General features: G+C 41.5%; 1 protein-coding gene across 1 annotated transcript in view; it reads right to left on the minus strand.

Moving 5' to 3' along the window:
* Positions 1–13,258, minus strand: part of lhfpl2a (LHFPL tetraspan subfamily member 2a) — a 61,338-nt gene that overhangs the window by 24,092 nt on the left and 23,988 nt on the right. Inside the window, exon 2 of the mRNA XM_049604696.1 lies at positions 12,744–12,819. The gene's annotated coding sequence lies outside the window, so the exon portion shown is untranslated. The remainder of the gene's footprint in view (positions 1–12,743; positions 12,820–13,258) is intronic.

Here is a 13,258-nt window from a genome sequence, read left to right on the forward strand (position 1 = left end):
CTGTTTTAAAATGAACTCAAAGTGAATTGTGCAAGTGATATTTTGAAGATAAAGTACACTTAACTTGGAAGTACACTAGTAGTAGTATTACTTAAATTGTGCTTAAAAGGGGCACTTACATGCCAGTTGAAGAGCATGTATCCGATGCCGGTGTTATTCCAACCCACGGCCTTTTGCAGCGTGTTTTCATCTCCCCCACTTTCTGTCTATCTGTACCATCAAATAAAAGCAAAAAGGCCCCAATCTTTTAAAAAGTGCTTTAAGAAAACACAAAAGCTTAGCTAGTGTACATTTATTGCAACAAGCGCACTAGTTTACTTGTACTGTGTAGTCTGAACTGACAGTATACTGACAGTGGGCCTATAAGTTCACTACAGGGAACTATTATCATTAAGTTTGTATGTAAAGTTTACTTTAAGTCAGAGACATAACCAGTGAAACACAACATACATGCTGTTACATCCCACTTCAATCAATAATAAATACCTAACAGATCAGATAACTGCCTGGATGCCCAGTCGACTGACTGGTAGAGCCGATGGTTCACTGTCTAACTAATGGATTACCTTTCTGGCTGATGGGAGCAAAGTGTCCAAGGATTGCTTACAGCAGCAGTGGGATGGATTCAGCCAACACTGCAGTCAGCTGCAGCGTTTGCCTGACTTTTGTATTCACTCACACAGGGGAGACAAATGAGTTCCATATGAGGACGGAAAAAGGGGCCGACTCAAACAGGAAGAGAAGCTGATAGGCCGGAGCACTTGAAGGCAGCGTAGAAAGCCTGAGGAAGAGGCCTTTCTTATCAGTTTGAATGGGAGTTAGTTCAAAAATAGGTACTTTTCAACCCAGATGCATATATCCTAAACCCAGTTAAACCTCTCCTTTGACCCACTGCCAATAAATCCTGGTGACTCATACTCACCCTGTGTTGTGAATTGGATGGGAAGAGGTTAATGGGCCCTTTTAAAGACTCACTAAAACATCTAGAATATCACAAAAATGCCTTTTCTCAGGAAAACAACAACTGGCCCTTTGCTAAGTGCCGCCCCCCTTAGATACTGTTGTTATACAAGCACATATAAAGTTTACAAGTCCAAATCCAAGGCTCAACTCACCTGCCCTGCCTAATTCCTGTTGCTAAACTACGATTTGACACTCACAGTTTCAAGGCCAGGTGTAGCAAACAGTAAATTGCTTCTAAAATATCTCAACTGTTTTTTCTGTTTATATTCTTGGCTGTATCAGAAGAAAATCTGACTGTGAGTGGGCCTTGTTCTCACCTATCATGTTGCTGATACAGATCAGAACAGATACAGATCAGACAGAGACTGACCACATATCGTGTTACAGGCTAATGGAAAGCCAGCAGTGCTGCATAAAGATGCTCTGGGAGATTTCCCTCCGACACAGCACAGGCCCTCACATCAAAGAGCAGAGGATCAGAGGAGACAGCTGAGAAAGATCCTCAGCACATCCACACACATGTACACACGCCAGGCTAAATCATCATTCATACGACAGGGCACTTGTGGAGTCTGGCTGGTAATTCATCTTTCCTGTCAGACTCTGATCAATAGTGTCTTAGAGATCTAAAGAAAGTGGATGAGTGTGAAGCAAAGCAGGGTGAAAACTGATAACAGTCGGATAACACGTCAGGGAAAAGGAATGCACTTGACAATTAAGGTGAGATGGAGTGGAGTAAACATGAAGATCATGTTGTTTTCTGACTTTGGTTTCCATGGTTTCCTTAATATATCAATATTTTGATGGCGTCCTACATAAAGACGTCATACAGTCATAGAGTCATAAAGTAGAAGTCATATAGAAGTCATAAAGTCTTTTGTTTACTTCACATAAAGCTGCGACCAGCAACCATTTTTCTTTTTGACACTTGTCAAACAGAACATGTAGTACATTGCTAGGCATTATGACAGTCATCATATCCAGATAATAGACATACCAAGCATTTTGGTCACTCCTCTGTTGGGGTACCTAGCACATTGATCTGGAACTAAAATTGTAGCTGTGAACACTGCAGTCTGTTGATTGGTCAATAGCGGATGGTCACTCAGATCAGGGCTGAGTTGTAGCTGGTTTTGAGGCTTGTGTAACCACTGTTCATACTGTGGAGAGTTTTAAATACATTTGTAAACTATAACTATAAAATGAAAGGATGTTTTGCTGCTTTTTGCAGCAGCTGTAGTCTAAGAAAAAAATAACTTAATTCACTTGGGCAACTGCCGGCGACTTTTAAGGTGGAACGCTTATTTGTAGTGTTACTCAATGCATGAGTTGAGGACGTGAATCCATCAGTACACCTTAAATTACAACTGACTATTTCAGTTTTTTTATTGGCTCTTTTGGATGACATATACCTTTTAGTAATGAGTGGATCTTCAAGCATTTAAAAATATATTAACTAGTCCATACCCATTGAGTACAGCATACCATACCATACCATGACTTAAGTCATACCAAAAATTAGAAGAAACCCCAAAAACATTCAGCCACAGGGGGAGCCACAGCGATCAGTTGCATTTTTAGCCATTTTTAAGCATTTTTCTGTTGTTATAGCGCCACCCAGTTGCCAAATTAGAGTTAAATTTCTCCAGTCACCTTGAAGCGTCCTGTTCTACATATCTACCAAGTTTAGTAAAAATTGATATGGCAGTTAGGCCTAGATAAGAAATTAGCTCTCTAGCGCCCCCATTTTGTTTGATGTCGTCAATAATGGAGGGGTCCCCTCAGATTATGTGTAGTCATATGCCTACAAAGTTGCGTGGCGATCGGTGAAACCCTTGAGATGTTATACACCTTTATGTGATGAGCCACGCCCTCCGCAATATTCATTGCCTTATAGAAGCTCAGTTTTAGTAAGTTTTCCAACTTTTGCCAAGAGGAAACTTTAGATATTGGTCCCTAGATTATGTTCAGGCATCTCTGCAAAGTTTCATGTCACTACGACATACGGGGCATGAGATATGCCCATTCAAATTTTGTAAATTCAATCAGTTGCTATAGCACCCCCCTTTGGCCAACTGGTGTAATACTGCTTCATTCCCATCCTCCCATGACCCTCTACCACTGTGCCAATTTCACATGGGTTGACCGAGTCAGTGAGGAGAAAAACGTGGAACAGACACACAGACACAGACACAGACACACCCACAGACAGTTTTCGTCATTATATAGTAAGATTTCCTGTGGGCTCCAGCAATACTAAACCCCCAAGCTTGCCTGAGAAGGAATAAATGCACAAAGATGCCATCTTTAAATATCTGATTGAGACAGACTCTCACTGCAGTTTGTTCATTTTGTTCTGAAAATATCAGCATGCAACCTCGTTCTGTGGACAATTACGAGATACAGACTTCCCTCTGTGTCACCGGTGATAAGGGAATACGGTGAGTGCTGGATGGAGCAACACATTTAAGGTTACGGTTTGCAGTGGAAACATTAAATGGACCTAAGGTCTAGGTGCCATAGGCCCGTTTCCACTGAAGAAGTTCCTGGTACTATTTGGGGAGCAGGAACTTTACAGGAACATCCTCTCGCTCGGCCCTCTCAACCGCCGTGTCTCCATTGAGAAGGCGAAGTAGGAGGAAGGTTCCTGTAAAGTTACCGGGCTCTGGATGTGACGTAATTGTTGCGTGACCATTTTGACCGGGGCGACACGGCAAAGAAACAAACAAAGAAGAACAAAAACAAAGAAGAAGAAGCAAAAGTAAAAAGAAGAAAGCAGACATAAGAAAGACGATTATCAACATGGAAGGAGCTGAGGTGGTAGCTGGGTTTCTGGCGTGTCTCTTTGTTTAAAAATGTGACTCCTCATCTGCTGAGTTTTAAAAATGCCGGCTATTTTGTCGCTTTCTGTTGACGTCACTTCCCGCCTAGAGTATATCCAATCAGCACCACGTAAAGCCCAAGCCCCACCCAGGAGTTATTCAGGGCTGTTCTGAGTACCTACTCCGAGGCAGGGACTTGTTTAGCCCCTGTAAAAGTTCTGGAACTCTGTCCTTCGGGGGTGGTTCCTGAGGTGGAGACACGCACCAATGGCCCCAGCCCCGTAAAATTACCCCGAAGTTCCTGCAGTGGAAACGGGCCTCATGTCTGAAGGGTTACTTTTAGTTCCAAAGTTACTATACCAAAAGTGTTTGGTGGAGATGGGTCTTTACATATAATTTACCTTGATATTTACCTTGCTTATCAAAGCAGACAGCTAGAAGGGAGGTAAATTAAATTTTAAGCAATGAGGATGGGCAGGGCGAACCAGCAAACACATTCCTTATTCCAAGAAATATGTTACCCAATTTGTCCATATTGTCATGTATAAATCATTTCTTAATCTTAGTAGGGAAATCATTTTCATTATTGATTACTCTGATTAAATCCGATTAATCGACTGATTTAGTCTATAAAATATCAAGAAGTAGTGAAAAAAAAACACTCATTCCAGTTTTCCAGAGTCTATAATAACTTCTTCAAATATCATGTTTTCTGCAATCAACACTCCAAATCCCAAAAATATCCACTTTCCAATTATATAAAATGGATAAAAGCAGCAAATCCTCACATTTGAGAAGCTGGAACCAACATAGTTTTTCTTGAAAAAATAAAAAATAACTGAAATGATAAATCAACTATAAAAAGAGTATCATAGTCTTGCCAAGACTGTTCTCACAGATTTGAATTAGGCAGGACCCTGTTGGAAAAAAGTGACATCATGTATTTCCACCGAGCAATCAGATTTTAACAATATAGTCATCAGAAACAGATGACACTTGCTGGGTTGCTGTTTGGTTGTCAAGGAGACCGTAATCAAATCTTATGAAACCACACTGACACAGTCCTAAAAAAACAGATTTGATCATTATTAATTTATAACAGATAACAGATAACAGATTCAACTTTGGCTGTGCTTATTTATTCATAAATAATTAAAGCTGCACAAATCAATATTCCCCTTGTTGTGACAAACCCACAGACAATCTGACTCTGCAGTTCCCTTTGCGCATCTTTTCGATCACTATTTTGGTTTTAGAGCCCACAGTTGAACTGTTCTGGCTCTCACTACCGGCTCAGCACCAAATAGACAAAGATAGTAACAAACTGGTAAACATAAAGGAGCATTTAGCAGTTTAAGAGACAAATGTTTCCATCAGCAGATAGTGGAGACCAAACAGAGTACATTTGCAATAACAACTATATAAAATGCTAATATGTCAGTGGTGTTTACAGCTTGTTCCTCTGCACATAGGTGGCCAAAAAATCGATGAATGCTGCTCTAATGTTAAGAGCAATGCTCACATCCAAACCAAGTTTCCAGGTGCTTTAAAATATTTTCCATTTTGTCCCTGTATTGCTTCAACATGTATTATTTATACTACATGTTGCATACAGTATCGACAGTATCTGTAAAGACTTTTAGAGTTTATAAATTGTTCTAAATAATGTATAATAAAGTTATGAACATGACAACAGCAGAAACAGTAAAGTTTCTGTGTCTATAAACCTGCAACCTGGAAATTCAGAGTCAGCAAGGAAATGATTTCATACTACAGGAACCAAATGCTTGAGTTTGGCTCGGTGTCATGATTCCCGGACGTGCCTCAGATATCTGAATGAGGTTTCTATCTCCACATGTTTTCAATCTGAGCTGCACAAGTGTTGCATCACTCCACCACCCGTCCAGCCACCCTGAAGAGGCTACGCAGGGTTCACTCTGTGGAAAGAGATGGAAACTACGGACGGACAGATGGAACATTTGGCTCTGACGAGATTTTCCAGTTGAGGAGAAGAATAAATGACAGCTCACTTGCTTACTAGGCAGACTATAGAGTGCAAAACAAATGTCTCGACAAAGAGAGCATCTGACAGCATACCTGATGGTGGCATATGGATGCGAACAGTATACCCTTCACATTTAAACTTTCAAATATGCAGGCTGAAAGCAGATACAGAGTGACAAATGGAGAGTCCTTACTGCCTTGCCCTCGCTTCTCTGTGCAATCAGAGAAGGCTGAGCTCAGTTTGAATGCCACAAAGAGAGCAGCTACGACCATCTGGCCACTTCAAGGCAACGGCTGCGTAAAGCCCATCAACAGGCACATGGAGGCAGATGTTTAACATCTAACTTACAGCCTGGGCAGGGCTGGGTGTTCCGAACCAATATATGGCTTTTTCCATACCTCCCTTTGAGGAAAAATGTACAATGTACAAAAAAGCCATACAAAAACTTTACCTGAACTGAGGATTTCAGCTGTTAACAGGTAATTGGTTGACCGCAGAGAATATTATTGGTGGGTTCCGCATATTGGTTTATTGGTTCATTTTGCTACTCTTGCGTTTACTGCACTGTGCAGCACCCTGATCTGATGGGAGCTAATGTTAGCTCATGGCTATTACCACTATTAATGCCGTCCCAACCCAACAGGATTACTGTGGAGACATAATGCCCTCCCTCTAGTCTCCCCACAGGTTGCCCTGATGAGTAAGCAGCTCAGATAGCATTGTTGACTATGTTATCACTTTTAGCTCAGTTAGCACCATTAGCATTGTCAGCACAGCCAGTGGTACTAACATACTTAGCAATGCTAAAAAGGTTTTGAAGCTCAAAATGAAGCCGCTTACTCACCGGGGATACCTGTGGGGGCGGACTGGAGGGTGGCCACTATGTTTCCGCAGCAACAGCGGGTTGGTGTTACCTGTGATGATCACGAATGAGTGGTGCTACTGGCTTTGCTCCAGTCTATGGTTAGCTCCCACCCGACCTAGACGTTAATTTGCAAATCCTAGGATAACAAAAGAAAGGCCCGCCTTACTCTGCCTTACCCTGCCATTCTCACCCTTACTTGTACTTGCCAATCATAGGGAGCTAAGGGCGTGTGTTTCCTTCGCTATTCAAGGATTCGTAAATTTGCAACCTGGGTGGTGCACAGTGTAGTGCAGGCAACGGTAGGCAATGGGAACTGTGTTTCCACATGTTAATGGGGCTAGCCAGCTGTTTGCCAGCAAAGCCAACAGAAAATAAAAGTTAAGGCAAGGCATTTAAATCACAGACATTACAATTTCATAACCTCTAAATGGATAACCCTTTGAAGTACAGCACTAAAGCTCACCGAGTCAACGGCACACTGGAATAAAAAGAAAGGCCTTTCGTATTTCAGGTCATGTTGCATATTTTTCTAGATACTTCTTAGTTACAAGTTAAAGAGTGTCTGGCCATCAAAAGCAAAAATAACAAAACTGACATCCTTATCCTGAACAGAACAGTCTAAAATCAGTCATTTTTTTAATTAAATCAGGAACTTTGTGAAAAAAAAAAAAGTCAAAAAGAGTCCAATTTAGAACAAAAATTTAGAGCCAGCTTATAGTAATCGACGGTCTTAAATAGTCCGTACTACAGACACATTTAGATCAGTGCCAAAAAAACATCCAGCCCTTGTACCTCCTTTTATGATCCAAGATAAACGTTGAAGGTGTTAATAGTAACTTGCTGAAAGGAACACATCTCATTGTTGCATGAATATCATATCTTCACTGACAACCTCTACATGTTCTCTTTACATCTGACACCGATCCATTTATTTAATACGACAGCTGAGGTCAGGAGACAGATACATTTCCCCAGCGAGGTCACACCACATCATTTTTATCCATTACACTCTTGTCATCGGTGGTTGTAGTTGAACATATCTTAGTGTGGGAGAGATATCTCTGCGGCATATTTTGCTAATTTATGAACTTTCTGTGGGGAGTACTGCTGGAGGATAAACACACAGATGTGTTGAAGGTGAGGAAATCCCAACACTGGAGCTCCAAGGGAAGCAAGACAGGAGCGTGGGAAAGAGAGAAGGAGGGGAAAAAGGAATAATGGCGCAGAGACCTGAGTGGTGAACAGATCCCACAGCCTGTGGTCTGCAGGGAGTACACCTGCGAGAGGTGTGGAGCTAACAGAGGCACCAAGGACTTATAACACCTCCAACTGACAGGAAAAGTTAGAGAAACAAGCAGTATGAGGGGAAAAAGAAAACAATTTCACCCATCCCAAGAGTCTTTTTAGTCCAAATACATACACAGAACTAGTAAAAACACAGCATAGCAGTGTGCACATGAACACATGTGGAACTGGATACACTAAACATGCACACCTCCATTTGATCTCAGTGCGAGTGGTCAACAGTTTCCCCCTGGAAACATCTGTTTATACAATCTGACTGACTGTGTGTCAGTCTGCTTTGAGTGGTGAGGTGGAGCAGGAGTCACTCCAGAAGGAGGGACAGGGTAATTCTTCAGCTGTGCCTCCGAGGAGCACGGTGAAGGTCAACAATCCCTCATCTTCCCATATTGACCATAACAGCCCTCGCACAGTGAGCCCATGCCAAGAGGGTTAAGAGGGTGATGGAAAACAAAGACCATCTGACATATCACAGTGGTGTCAAAGTGGGTGGCCAAACGGACCGCCACAGACGGGGAGGGTTCCACTGGATAGCCATCTTGTGAAAAGATTGTTTTGTGCCACAACAGAGTTTTTTTTGTCCCTGGTCTGACTCAGTCTGTATGGCATCTCTGAGCAGTTAAATATCAGCTCGTGCTTGTTTGAGCTGAGGATTAAAGAGGCCGAGGAACAGGAACAAAACAAAGATAACATCCATCACAATGAGCTCTAAAAGAGAGCGATAACAACAGTGAAATAATCACTACTGTTTGTTGTGTGCAAACCAAAACAGAAAGACCCTACAAGCAGTCCTCCCCAGGGGTTTTACTCAGAAAATGTGATATATCATATTTTTTGCCATGATAACTGCAGACTGAAATATCTCTCCAATTATTGGATGGACTGCAATTAAATTTGGTACAGATATTTATGTCCCCTCAGGATGAACTGCAATGAGTCTGATGATCCTCCACATTTTTTTTATCTCATGCCATCATCACAACTGCCGTCACCAATTCAACACGCTGAATCAGCCCAAAAAAAAAAAAAAAAAAAGCTAATGGGGGCCAATGAGAGGCAACGGTGAGGGACGCACTGCAATGACTGGGGTGACAGATACCCACCAACGGCCAAACACTGACTGATGGCCAATCGTCAACTTGGTGTGTCAGGGCCTTTAAAAAAGTTGAGGTGATATGATAAAGATGGAATGTATGAAACATAAAAATGTGTTTTTGGTTTGCAGAAACACATAATGCCAGTGTTTTCATCTGTTGACTGGGCTGTTACTTGTTTTGACAGCCCACTAATTACAAACATCATATTGCTGTTTATCATATTTCAAACATCCTTCCATGCAGCACATCATTTAAAGTATGTAGTACTGAATACAAGATTCTAGATATTTAAAATTCGCTGGCGGTCATCTTGTTTGCTTTGCTTCGTTGAGGGAATATAAATTCTTATTTTCTTTTATACAAATAATCAAAGTAAGTGCCAAAAAATTGAAACATTCATCATGGTGAATTATCACTTTAAGTAATATGGGGCTTCACACCTCCTTCCTCTGACTGCTGATGGACTGGGAAGCCCCGAGGAGCCCCGCCACTTCTCCCGTGTCTCTTGCTGTCAGAGAGCTGTTGAGTTCAGGGCCCTCAGGCCTAACACTGTCTCCATTATACTTAACCATTTCCAGCCCCATCTCAGCCCTGCAAACAGCCCCAGGGACCATAAACACAGGGGGTCACAGGAGAAACGTCCTTCCACTTCAAATCCCCATGCTTTTGTGTTCGGGACCAGACTCAGGAAATCAGTCGCTCTGCTGAGCTGGGTGGATGGTATTCTGACCTCTTCTCTGGAGGGCTAAAAGCATTGTTCTCACTGTGTTTTTGTGCTTGGGATGAGTGCAGTTTAATCCTAACTTCCCTACGGCTCTGACACAAACTCCCCTGCAAACTGAGACCTCGCTGGCTGCTTTATCTAAATGCCCCTGGGAGGGCAGAGCTACTGCTGTTGTGGGTACTCCAAGCTTAACCCGATACCCTGCTCAAAATCAAAAGTAAGCACTGCTGAGGAACGTTGGCACCGGACTCTCTCCAGTTTCGGATAATAAAAGTATCAAGTGATATCATCCCTGCTCGCAGGCTCTTGGCAAGTCAGCGTTAGCGGCATGTGTAGGAGGCGAAGAGACGAGGGATGGAGACAAATGAGTGAAGAAGTGGAGTGAAAAGGAGACGGCGAGGACAAAAGGAAGAGGTGGGAAGCTGAGAAATGAAGAAGCGTGTTGCTGTTGTGAGACTGGTTTCGGGGGAGTAAAGTGAGATGAGAAAGTTCTTTCACTTGCAGACAAAGAGATGAGTGTTGAGTCATGCTTTTCTTATATCAAAAAAACAAACTCACAAAAACCTGTCAGATTATATGAAAACACTGGACACCACCGCAGTATCCTGCAGACACAATGGGAAAAATCTGTCTGATTAAAAGCTGACATGGCAGGATATATAAAAACTGTCATGTCTCATATTTCCAAAATGAATGATCCACGGTTAACAGCTGAGAGTAAAAGAAATACATATGCAAGGCTTTGATCAAACTTCTTGATAAGAAATAAGAGTGTGTTTGAACCTAACTCAAAGATTAAACCTTAGTGGCTGCCTAGTCCCATCAATGTGTCCAAGAGAGAGCCCGAAGACAAAGGAGGTCCAGTCGAAAACAAGTGTGAGATAACAGGAAGTGGACCGCTGACATGAAGTCTCCCTATTTTAGGAGCCAAGTGACAAACGATTATTCTGTTTATTTATCTTAGTGGGGGCTTTCCACTTTGAAATGACCTTCACAGGTGGTCCCTGCTCATTATCTCTCACTCCGTTGTTTTCCTCCATATTGGAAAAACACATCCCCCTCACCGCCCACCCAACACCCCCGACTTCCTACTTCATCCAGATAAATATACCAAACAGATTTCCAGAGGCAATGTGGCAGACAATGAACTTGGGGCTGTTGAAGATGCTGTTTCCCCTTCAGTTAACTTAAGGTTACAGTGGCAGCAGTATAGGTGATTAAAGAAGGGGCTACAAGATGATTCTTGGGGTAGTGAAGTGGAAAATATACACCAGTTTATTAGAAAAACTGTAAATTACAGGCTTACTGTAAAGGCCAATCATGTAGGATTTGGAGGGATATACTGGTAGAAATGGAATATAATATACATAACTATGTTTTCATTAATTTATAATCACCTGAAACTAAGAGTTGCTGTGTTTTTGTTACCTTACATTAAGCCATTTATATCTACATAGAGTGGGTCCTCTTCCACAGAGCCCCCAATGTTGTTTCTACGGTAGCAAAGAACGGACAAACCAGTTCTCCTGCACGCTTGGCATAGTCGAGAAGTTTCAGTTGCTTGCATTCTGCAACCTCACCAGTAGATGCCACTAAATCTTACACAACCTTTATATTAAATCAAAGTCTCTCTGAAACAGTTGATTTTATTATAGGCTTTGTGCAGGTAAGATATATTGCAGGTTTGACCACATTAATTTCAGCTAAGTAAAAAACTAAGTGTTCCTAATAAACTGGCAACTCAGTGTATAATGCAATAGACTACAGGTTTGCGTCCACATAGCCTTTTTCTACAACAGAAGAGCAGTGGCAGGCTATTTTTTCAATGACGTGCTCTGCGTGGGTATGTTTCTATGACAGCAATGTCTTGACACTGATGTTAGCTAGGTAGCTAATGCAAGGCAACATTAACAGAGAGCTGACTACACAATCAACATCAAGCTTACAAAGCCAACGGTGATAAAACACAACAATCAGCAACATCCAGTGTCCGCCAGCTGATCTGCTCCAAAAAAATGAGCTTTTCTGTCTTTGCTGTGACAGTAAACAGTAGCCTAGCTAAGGAAGCGGTAGCAGCTGCAGAGGTCTCTCACAATAGTGGACCGATTTCAAAAATTGCTCTTCCCAACAATCACTAGACACAAAAAGTTTCCCTTTAGGATATCAGAAGGCAAAACGGTTGTTAAACACCATTTTAAAGCCAAAACCTTGTCTTATTGTCCACAAATGTCATTCTTGCTGTGTATATATCAAAGCATATTTTACATTTGTTCAGTTTTGTGGACCTTGTTTTTAACAGTGTGACAATTTCTAAGTACATTGAGAACAATTAAAAAAACAGTCAATTCCGTGTATGTTCACACACTTGGCTAATAAAGCTGACTCCAACACCACAGCAATTCTCTGTAACGTTAAATATTTACGACTAAATAATGGAAAAGTTTAGAAACATACACCCTTAGGTATTATTCATTAAAAAAACAGCTTTTCCTAATGACAGTGTGGATGTGGATTGATCAGATTTGACCTGCCAACCAAAGCAAAACTGACTCCACAATTGTACATTAAAAAAAAACAACGCCTTTTTTCAACTGAGCCTCACCCACTTAAAACAAGACAAGAGCATTATATCAATCTTATATATCAAGAAAACTGTCACGAAATAACCAAAGCTTTCCCAGTAAAAAGCTGACTTTAAAAGGAGTGACATTAGATAACACCTGGCCGGAACAATAGGGGCCATGGGAACAGCTTGTATTTGCATTAGTAACAGACAGGTGCCAGGAACCCCAATAATATCATAACAAGAAAAGCAGGAAACTGTGTTTCTGTTTGTTTTGTTCATCTACACAACTCCAAAGAGTCTCACATCTCCTGGGGAAAAGGTCTATACGTCAAAAGTGAGTGGATTAGAGAGTGGAGATGCAACAAAAAGGCAAATACATCTCAAACAAGAAACACAAACCTCTTGTGTGGACACAGAGACAATTTCTTCGGTCAAATCCAAATGATGTAAGAGTCCTCACTCAACTCCTCAGGGCCTGTAGGGAGGCAAGAACAATGCAATGATGAGTCCAAATCACAAAACCATACCATCTCCAGAGAACAGTTCAGTCATAGTTGGCTCCACAACTTAAAATGAGAATCTTTTTCTCTCTTCTTACTCATTGGTATTTTCCATCTAAACCTGAGGCAGACAAGCAAATGCACCTGGAGAAAACTTGAACTGTTTCACATGTTCATAAAAAGAGACCTGATGTCTGCGTCCCTCATTTGACGTGACGTGAGTCCCTGTGGGAAAGTTGCATAATGTTTAACACAACAAATCACATTGTGTGTGTATTATATAATTCAGCCAAGTCACTAAGAGGGATAAGTCATAAGCCCCGTGTGAAAGGTGTTTTAAAACACCACATCTCATGTTCCCAATTCCTAATTTTTACTCATAAATCAATACAGACATTCTTACATTAAAATATG

Source organism: Epinephelus fuscoguttatus, linkage group LG18, assembly GCF_011397635.1.
Source record: "Epinephelus fuscoguttatus linkage group LG18, E.fuscoguttatus.final_Chr_v1".
Classification (NCBI taxonomy): domain Eukaryota; kingdom Metazoa; phylum Chordata; class Actinopteri; order Perciformes; family Serranidae; genus Epinephelus; species Epinephelus fuscoguttatus.